General features: G+C 35.8%; 1 pseudogene; it reads right to left on the reverse strand.

Annotated features, from left to right (window-relative positions):
* Window positions 1–4936: 4936 nt before the first annotated feature.
* LOC120618310 (lysosomal-associated transmembrane protein 4A-like) lies at window positions 4937–5587 on the reverse strand (annotated as a pseudogene).
* Between the last annotated feature and the right edge of the window lie 5512 nt (window positions 5588–11099).

Here is an 11099-nt window from a genome sequence, read left to right on the forward strand (position 1 = left end):
ACTTTGATACTTGGGTCATGACTCCACAGTGCTTCAACCTTAAAGGTCTCAGTAGGACCAATGGCTGACCCACGTGGTCACAGAAACATGCATGCTGTGTATACATAGTAGGACTGTGAATAGCAACGACAGCTGTCTTTGAGGTAGGACATGAGCTTGTACATCAAGTGATCCTCTGGGTGGCAATCATGATGGACTCAAGACCAGAGGCTTCCCTTCAATTTTTCTGGATTGACTATATTCCTCTAGCTTCTGTCAATTAAGACACTAAATATCTTCCTACTGCGTGAAGATTTAACTTGATTTGTAAAAGTTAAGTGCAATGATTCTTGCACCCCTGTATTGAGGAGAGAATTTATACATATTAATGAGGAGCTAGTGGTTTGTTCCCCACTTTTCACCCCACAGCTAAAATGGCTATTTCTTAACTAATGAGCAGCAATCACTGCAGGAGCTAAGTAGGAGTAACCACTAATAAGGAGACTAAAGGAAACAAGGTCAGCAAAAAGCTATAAGGCAAGTATAAGTCCAAATGCAAATTTTATTCAGAATAATTAGAGTTGTCTAGACACTGATGAGAGTTATAACCAGTAGCAAATAGCAGGTAGTCCATGATCTACTTTCTACAAATGCTGGAATGAAAAGTGGTTTGAGTCTTGGATGGTTCCTGCTTTACCTTAGAAAACTAGTAATAAGCTGTCAGCCAGGGATGAAGACACAATTCCCAGGTCTATCCAGGAATACAACTAACCTTCAATGCTGAGTCTGGACCCACACCTCTGCCTTTGGCCTAGATACTGGCCCCAAAACAGCAAAGCATTGAATCCCATCAACTTTTCATTGTGCAAAGCAATAAAAGCAATACTGGGAAGTCCATCCGGAGCCATCTTTCCAGCCAGAGCTAGAAGTCAGACGATAGGCTAGCCACCAGGCAGAAGCAGAATGGACGTCAGGAACTGTGAGGAGCCCATGAACACTGGCCAGCTGTCATGAGGTCTTTCCAGAGAGACACTCCGATCACTCTGCACAGCCTCCCGTCTTCTGTCTAACTTTCTTCCCAGCATCACCTCTAGGTCTCTGCTGGCAGCAGTGCTTTTGGAATAATTGGTCTCACTAAATGAGTTTCACATTGTGATTTCTGTCTGAATAGATGAGTGAGCATTTTCCTAAGTTGCATCTCATTTTACTAACCTCCCTAACTTCTCTGCTTTCTTGCATCCAATCAATCATTCCACTTCAATGGTGTATTTTATTAATGAGCCATTCACTCCCTTTTCCAGATCATTAGTGAGGATGTCAAATTCTGACCGGACCTAATACTAATTCCCAAGCTGATTTTAACACACGTTTTGTTAACTCACTGTTAAACACTTTTGGGGACATAGATATTAATGTTTACTTAAGAAGTTCCTATTTTGAGGATGAAAGGACAGATGGTCACATGTTACATAGCACACCATACATAACCATGAAATTCTAGCTTCCACCAAGTGCATAGTGCAGGCTCATTTATTCATTCACTTTTGTCTAAAAAACAGAAGAAGGATTATGCCCTTCGGCAGTAACCCTCTCTGTTTTTCATGCTGCTCCAGCACTCACACTTACCTATTGATGTGCCTTTTCTACTTGATGGACGCTTCTGATTTTAGTATACCTTCTTGGCTAGTTCTCAGGATATTTCATAAACATTAGCAGGTTCTTGGATGGCTATAAATCTTTCACAGCTGGCTAACATTTAACTTTGGACAGGCCAAAGTTTTCATGGCCAGAACAGGAATTATTTCCTGAGTTTCACTTGCCTATTTTCATTCACTCTCAGTATAAGTATAGTTCTAAATTTGTGACTTAAATCAAAGGAAATAAGCCATTAGTTGAGGCTGATTTTCTTTTCTTTGTATTTCTAGGTTCCTAGGTACAGAAAGTATTCAAGTTCCAGGCTTACCTACTCACACACTCTTTTATTTTTGATATGACAATTAGGAGCACCTTTCTTCCTTCTATTAAAATACTTTAAAAAATAAAGCTTGGTTTAACGAAAACTGAATATAAAATTATTATTTGTGCTATCATTTTTTGTGTATGTTGTCATTTTAACATGTAAAAATATTCATTTGGACACAAGCTGAAAGAAAAAAAGAAAAAGAAAAAAGCTTAATTTTCTGAGGTTGTATAACTCTGGGTAAATTAGTCTTTATTTTGGATATTCTTTTATTTCACATTATAAGAAATTATATATATATATATATATTCCAAGTTAAAATATTTTCTTTCAAAACTAAGAAAAGTACGGGCATTTACAGTCTCTTTGGGGAAAAATTTTCCTCCCAAGAATTCAGTTTTGAGCCCAAAGTGAAAATGGATCTCCCATTAGCCAAGTGTTGTGGCATTTCCTGAGCAACACCAATAAACATTTCCCAGGTAATGGAATCTCTGCTGCTACAGCTTTACCACTCTATTCTTGTATCATTTGGACTATTTCATATAACCAGCAAACTATTTCAGAATGTTAGTCATCTCTTCCATGATGACCTTGTATGTGTGTTCCAGTTACAATGATGCTTATTTAAATTAAATTGTTAAATAAGCTTATGCTAAATAGTATAGCATAGTGTAATAATTATAATGTTTATATAATGTATATGGATGTATACCCATATATATCCACATAGTATCTGTGTGAATAATATATTGTGGTATAGTATAGTATAGTATATTTTAGTGTAGGAAATTAAGCAGTAGTATAACATAGTGTGATGTGATAGTATAGTATGGCATAGTATAGTTTAGCATAGGGTAATAAAATATAGTATAGAATGATATGGTATAGAGTGGAACAGTGTACAGGTGTATATTCTAGAGTAGTCCAGTCCAGTACAGAGCCACATAGCATCTATCTAGCATAGTTGTTAGCATAATGACTTTGGAATCATAGGCTTAGTTTTCAAATTGTGGTCCTACCATATATTAGGCATATAATTATGAGCATATTACTTAATGGCTTTGAATTCCAGTTTCATCACCTGAAAAATGAGGATTAAAAATACTTAACATACATTGTGAGGATATAGCTGTTGCAAGGACCACAAAGGTAATGTATATGAGGAATAAGCACTGACAATTTATAAGCTCTTAATAAACTCTCTCATTTTATGTATCTCACTGACAGTGGGGTTAGTGATGAAAGTGCTTGCTTTAAGAAGAGTGCTTTGCTAAGAGCATCTAATAATGTTTGGCTAGGACATGACTCAGGAGTAATTGGGTATTTCATATTTACTTCTTAAAGCTAGTGTCCTAAGTGAACCTCCCAATCGCTTACTGTATTTCACAGAGATGGAAAATGACCCTGGAAGGATATGGAGCTATTAAATCTTGACATTACTGATGAATATAGGAGAGAAGAAGTGTTTTTAGAATGATTCATAAATGATAAACAGCTTCAGTCCTCTATGTCTTACGAAAAGCAATGCTAACGATATAAACAAGTGACGTATTTCATTTTGTGGTTTTTCTCTTCCAAAACATCCAGAAGGAAAAGATTCAGATGTGCTAAAAGACTTGCTCCCCAGAATAGTGAGAGTAGGGGATGTGGAGAACCTGAATCAGAAAGGAAGTTCAATGGACAATACTGTGGGAATTAAAGGTTCAAGACATTAAAGTGTATACAAATAAATTTACCATGAATTTCTTTCTGATTTGACTACTCGTAATGACCTTGACTTTGGCTGGCTCTGATATATTTCAGATTTAGAAGTGCTTGACAAAGCTGTTCATACTTATACATAAGAATCTCTGTACCCCCACGAAAGAAAACCATCTCCAAAGGAACACACAGACTATGGGAGTAAAAGAGAGCAACTGTTATAAATGTAGGGTCAATTTAATTTTTAAAAATAAGGTGCAATGAAAAGCACATTGAAATGAGATTAGAATACTGAATTCCATGCCTGATTTGACATTTCCTAGTGTTGTGAACTTGGGAAGGTTTCTAAGCTGCTATTCTCATACCTGTATTACAGAGAAAAGATCATCATCCTTCTCTGTCATCCAGAGGGGTGGTGATTATCAAATGAGAGAGAGACCATGTATGCGAGACTACTTTGAAAAATGAAAATGCTGTATGTTGGCCTCATTGTCCTTATTAAAAAGAGGAAAAGAAAGGCAGGGAGAGAAAGAAGGAGGAGTAAGGGCTTTGAAAACAGACAGGCCTGTGTTTCATAGCAACCTTGCCTTCCTCCTACTAGCTTTGTAGCTGCAGGAAAGTCACTTAACCTTTCTTGGCCTCAGTTTCCTCATATGTAAAAATGGATTTCGTAAGAACTATCTCATGGTTGTTTAAGGACGAAGATAATGTATGTATATTCATAAATATTTTTGTTTGCAGTTTTTTAAATTTTAAGAGATTTATTAAGAGATTTATCACAAAAATGGAAACACATGCAATTAGAAACATGCAACCGTCATTCATGGTCAAGTTAAAATGTTATACATTTTTCTTGTTTTCACAGCTGAAAACTTCAGATCTTATACCCAACTCACTCACTCTGAATATTTAATTCATCCTTTCTGAAAGTATCCAGGGAGCAAATAACCCAAATGCAAACTATTATATAAAGAAAGTGCAAAGTTAAAGAAAATGCATAGAGAATACCCCATTCCCTTCCTCCTCAAAGGCAAACAATGGCCCTTTGCTTTTGCTTAACCAAGATTGTCTTCAAAAACTACTAAACTATAATAGACTTAAAAAACCTGCCTTGTAATAGATGTCCAAAAAGCTTGTTAGTATTTGAAAATAAATGCTTAAACAAAGGAAAATGTAGTTTATATCAAACTAGCTTAAAGAGCCCTGTATTGCAGCATTCCGTAAAAAGACAAAAACTGGTACAGAGTTTATTGACAAAGGCAGAATTTCTTAAGACAGGTATGTAAAGAGCCGATATTATTTTTCAGGCATCTTCACTGACATTTCATAGGTTGGCAAAACATACTGTGGAGGTGCTTCAAAGGCAGGATACACAGCAATCTTTGGCATGTTTCAAACACAGTTCCAAACACAGTTGATTAGATAAGCCTTAAAAAGGATGAATAAGGCAAAGAACACAAGAACAATGAACAGTAGGCAGCTGGAGTCCAATGCCAAGAGGTCATCTTTATAGGGAAAATCAGGTGATTGATCCAGGTATTCTTTGATTCTTGGCAAATAAGTGAAAGAACTGACAGCAACTAGGCAGCTGAGAACAAAGTCAAAAAGCTGGTAACAGAAGAATGGAATAAGTCAACCCACTGGTTAAGAAATTGCTCCATGTTCCAGCATTGAACTGATTCTAAACATAAGAAGAGAGACAGCAGAAAAAACACAGGCATTATTAGCCATTCTCTCAGATTAACAGTATTGCCAGTGACTTCATATTGAATGTTGACAATGGCCATTGAGTTTGGATGTTACCTCCACAGTCAGCAAAATTGTCATCAGTAGATTTATCACTATGTACTGAGACCGCAGGATGATTGTCCCGGTGTGGACATGGCAACAGCCGCAGCCTTGGGTACTGTAGAACCGATTGCTGCGGCTCCACTTGCAAGCCATGGACACCACTGGGGATCTCGGGACCTTGTTCTTGGCCGGGACCCCTGACAAAGGCTCAGCAGTTGAACCCAGATCTGTTTGCTGTTTTTAAGACATGTCTTAAAACACATGCTCTTGAATATATCAGGCCTATTTCTTAATTATTAAAGCATTTAAATTTGAAGAGCCCGAGTGACTGGCCCAAGTTTATTGAACCATATAGCAACAGATCTAGAATTCATGCTAAAATTCTCCTGATCAGATTATTTAACAAATTGTTTTAGAAATTTTAAGAATCCAAGAATTTCAAAAATACTTGTTCTACTCAAATTGTGATGACTATAGCTTCCATGAAAACCATGAAATATATCATACAATTTAATAGAAACAGTAAGAAAGCTTCAAGTGTTTTAGAGGCTTTTTCTCTTATATTGAACAATTTTCCCGTAGCTGCATTTAAATTTAGCTTTAAATGCACTCTTCTTTCTCTTTAAGGTCAAGTTTTCCAGTGTTAAAAGGTTTAGGAGGGGGGTTAGTTAGATTCAAACAGCTTTAGATTTCCTAAGCAAACCAGGTATATGGAAAAGTACCTGATGGTTTGTGCCTCTTCCAGTGACTGGAACTAAGATAATTATTATTAGTTTTTGGTCCTCCAGTTTGCACCATGAGCCTCTGGAGCAGGCTTAGAATGAGGCTCTGGATGGGTAACACCCTTCTTGACATATCTCAGTTACGGCAAAGCCAAACTTCTGTGTAACTGTTACTCGTTCTAATCACTCTGTTATGGATTTCAGTGGAAACTCTACTTATATAAATAGAAAAACATCACATCTGATTTTTACCATATTGAACTAAGGAGAATTTATATCTTATAATAGTTCTTGCAATAGAACAAGTGCACTTGCACTTGAGGGGTGAGTGACAAGAAAGACCAATGCCATTTGGAATCCAGCAATTGGTGTATCGTGATCCACATCACTCTTGTTGAGTAGACATGTTGGGACATGTGTAGTTGTGTGATGTCAAAGAAAGGTTTGCTACAGACTTAACAAGCTTTGAAATATTTCCCACCTTTTTTTGGAGATATTACTTACTATATTTTCCACATATACTGGATCTATTTTTTTTCTGTTGCTATAATGTAGGTATACAGGAAAAACGACATGGAAAGTTACCTATGCCTACAGGATTCTAGTTTCTGTACATTTCTATGGTCTACACATAAAAGATAGGACCTGGGCTCAATCGGGAGAGCAACTTCCACTAACATATTATAGTACTGAGATATTAATTACATAATATGAGGTGTTTAGATATTCAGACAATAAAAGCCTGAGGTAGTACAAAATAGTGTCTAAGAGTATGGTCTCAGAATCGTGTCATCCTAGTTGAGATAAGTCAGTTTTAATTACTAATAAGATGCAAGGTGTTTTCTAGTTCAGGAATAATAGCAAACTGAAACACATACACACACATGCACATATACCGCAACACACACACACACGTGAAACTTTCCACAGTGATTAATTTAAATATTTAAAAATAAAAGCTAGTACTACTTCTGTTTCTTAAAAAAACAAGTTATAGTATCTTTCTAACACTTTCAGAACCATAGAGAGTTTCTTTGGTAAATATAATTTTTAACTTTTTGTTGTATAACTTTCATATAATAAAATGTACCTCTTTAAGCGTACAGTTCAATACATTTTGACAAAATACAATGCCATGTAAACTGTACTTCACTGAAGATATAGAACATTTGCATTACCCAGAAATGTTCCCTCAATCCAACTCTCTTTGTCTCACATAAACACTAGTCAACTTTCTGTCACCATAGATTAGTTTTGTCTCATTTAGAAACTTATACAAATGGAATTATGTGTCATATACTCTGTGTCTATCTTCTTTCACTTCGCACAATGTTTTTGACATTCATCCATACCATTATGTTTGTTAGTGGTAAGTTCCACTTAATCACTGTAAATGATCTCTGTCTTTCCATGCTGAAATTCCTCTTTCCTATCTACACTGATGTATTTAACTCATTTGTTTTATCCTATGAAACGCGCAAATTATTTCAGAATTATCTCATAATTCATTAACCTTGTTTGATCATATTTCTTACTATTTTCTAATTAAAAGATGGAAATGTATCAAAAGTTGGTCTTTTTAAAGTTTTCTTAAAGGGCATCTGGAGCTACAAAAGTTGGGTAATTGGGATGCTAAGGTAATTGAGCTTGGCTTCGATGATTTTCTAGGGACATGACCACTCCGGTCTTCCTATGCTGGAATTCTTTGAGGTGACCTTTGTTTGGCTCTGGTGGCTTTATAGAATTGCTATCATATTAACATTTTGGCATCAAACATGTAAACTGCTATAATAAAAATAGGTTCTATTTATTAAGTTCTTATTCTGTGTGGCTAAGCATGCTATACTTTATCTCATTTAATCCTTAAAATAGGCGTGCTAATGAAGTTTTATTGAGCGCTTACGGAGTTTATAGTCTGAAGGAGGAAGACATTAATGAAAGTCTGATCATTGCTATACTAAGACTGGGAACTACAAAAACATACATCATGGGGACCTAATGTAGCCGAAGGGGCAACTAAGACCTTGCTGAAGAAGTGAGTTAAATAGAGTTAGCCAAGACAGAGAAGGGACTAAGAATGTTTCAACGTGAACAACATGTATGCAGGCTTGGAGGTGAGAAAGGCCGTGGCAGGTAAGAGGAACTGATAAAAGTGTTTGTGTGTTTGGAATCCAGAGTTGGAGGCAAAAGGAGGCCAGCTGAACTAAGTTCGCCTGAATTGGGACTAGAACCACTGTGGAATGGGTTTTGAATATTGCTCACTCTGGAATGGCAGTGGTGGTCCATAGGCATCTATGTATGAAGATTTAGAGAACTGAACTCCAGTAAATTTTGGTAAGAGAATTCAAAGAGGAAATAAGTCCAGTGGTTTCTCATGTCAATCATTGGAATAACAAGTGTCAATTTATTTATGACATTTGCTTTATAAATTAATTTATTATTGAAATTCTGATTCATATTTTTCCCCATGGGAAAATAATTCTTGGTCTTTCTGAGGTAGAATTCAGAGGACACATGAAGTTTGAGGACTGGTTTCTATCATTGTGTGGTTTTTAATTTGCAAATGTTAATCTGATACTTTTTATAGACGATATTTTATTTTTAAAATTTAACGGTTACCACATAGAATACTTCTGTGTGCAAAATTTAAGAAATTGATTAAAAAACAGTCAGTGATAAATATCTGTGTATTTTAAGGGCAACATTTATATTGAAAATTGCATTTCTGTTTTGCATTTATAGTAAGTAAATAAATCTAGTATTGCAAATTCTCAAGGCAATTGTCGGAAGACTAAGACAAGTTCGGTCATTAATCATATTGTGAAACTAGACACAGCAGAAAAAGAATTAGAATGAAATTCACTGAACCAAAATAACACATATTTGAAAGTGTACAGATTGCCTGGTCCAATGTGAGATTCAAGTGATGTTTCTGTTACTGAGCTCTATTCCAGCCTAGAATGGAAAGCAATGATGAAGAAAACATTATAACTTTCTTCTTGGAATGAACAGGTTAGGAATGAAGGGAATATGTTTTATACATTAAAATTATTTTTAAAATAAGACAAAGCTATTATTCACATTGGTATTATCATAATGTTATGGAGACTGAGAATTGGATCTTTGATTTAATTCCAACAAATTTTTACTACAAGAATATGAGTAATATAAAAACAAAATGTTGGGTGTGACCAGAGATTATTAAAATAATAGAATATTCGAGAAATGGATTATTTAAAGATGTGCATCAACAATAAATGATCAGTTTGATAGAAAATTCTTCTTTAAAGTTTCTTTTTTGTTGCTAGAAAGAATTTCTAGTTTTACATTTGGGTTGTTAGAAACATCGTAAATGTAGAAGAGCTAGAAAAAATTGGGGTTATTTTGTCATGACTACAATGTCACAGCATCTTGACTGGTCTTTCCTCCTTTTGTTATTGTGTTCTCTATCCACTGGTAGAAGTAATTTTTCTCAAATGCTTTTTCTCATGCCATTTCCTACATCAAAAATCTACAGAGATTTCCTTTGTTTTACTACATAAAAACTAAATTTTTCTATCTAACTCTGGGACCATCACTACCTTCTTTTCATCAACAATTAGTTCTTGTTTTTTTTTTTTGACATAAATGATCTATAAGTTTCATGGATTTATTCAGCAAATGTTTATTGAGGAAAAGGCAACATCTGATTGACGTTTTGGGAAGATGACCCTGGATGGGAGGCTAGGGGTGCCAACAGAAGCTGTGGGGCTTATGCGGGAGTCGTGGTGGGAGAAGACTATGGCTTGAAGCAGGGACTTGGCAGTGGAGATGAAATAAAATAATAGTTTCATAACCAATGTAGAAGTTGTGTATCCTTCCCCCCCCACCCGCCCGCCTACTTACCGGAAACACACTGTCCCTAAATTTTCTACCAGTCCTTTTACCTTCAAATCCACACCAAACGACCACTTCTTTTAGCTATGGGACCTACTACTTTAGCTGTGTGATCTTGGAAAGTTCTTTCTTTAATTTATTTTTTTCTCTCATCTCTAAAAGGAATATAATAATAGTAAGTGCCCAAAATAATTGTTTTGAGGTTTAAATGGTTCAAAACTTGTAAAGATTTTAGCTCAATGCCTGGCACATAGTAAAAACTCAATAAAAGTTAGCTATTAGTACTACTACTATGTCTTTCCTGGTTAATCTACAGCATTTGGTTTACTTATAGAACAGAACCACTTAATATTAGAACCAGAAGAGATCTTAGAAACTGTCCCATTGTTTTCTCTCATTTATATATTTAGAAATGTATGCACATGGGTAGAGGAGGTAGCAGTTCCTCAGTGCTAGTTCCAGAAAACAGAGACTGGGTCCCCCATCTCCAAGGTCATTGCCTTTTTGCTCTGGACGACAGACCTTTTTCTGTACATTAGTGTGTTTTTTATCTTAAGTAAAATTTAAGCAACCGGAGGGTGTGGCCACTCCTCTGTTGATTGGTCCAGCTCTCAGCCAGAAGTTTTACCTCCTCCTGAAATTCCCTACTATAATGTGGAAATGATCTGTGATGCTTTATGTTATAAAATAGATTAAATTGATTTATGGGCTAAACCATTTTCAGTTCGTACTCACCACATAATGGGAAAGATTAAAGCAACCTAATGAGTAATACTTTATTTAATAACCACATTATTAGGTGGATTTTCTAAATTATTAATTAGATCTAGTATTCTCTAATGATCTAATGCTTGAACTGCTCTCTAGGAGGAAGTGAGGCACTTCTGGGGCTCCGACAATATGTTTAGGATACCTGAGCCTACTTAGGTGCACACCTGCAAATTTGCTCTTCCAGTTTACTTGGCCCTGAGGGAGAAGAATCCTGTTCACCACCTCTTTAGCCTCTGTGAAATGAGGGCCAGCACATAGAAAACAAAGATGCAGTTTTTTCTTTGCATAAGCAGAGAGAC

Source organism: Pteropus medius, unplaced genomic scaffold, assembly GCF_902729225.1.
Source record: "Pteropus medius unplaced genomic scaffold, Ma_sr-lr_union100, whole genome shotgun sequence".
Classification (NCBI taxonomy): domain Eukaryota; kingdom Metazoa; phylum Chordata; class Mammalia; order Chiroptera; family Pteropodidae; genus Pteropus; species Pteropus medius.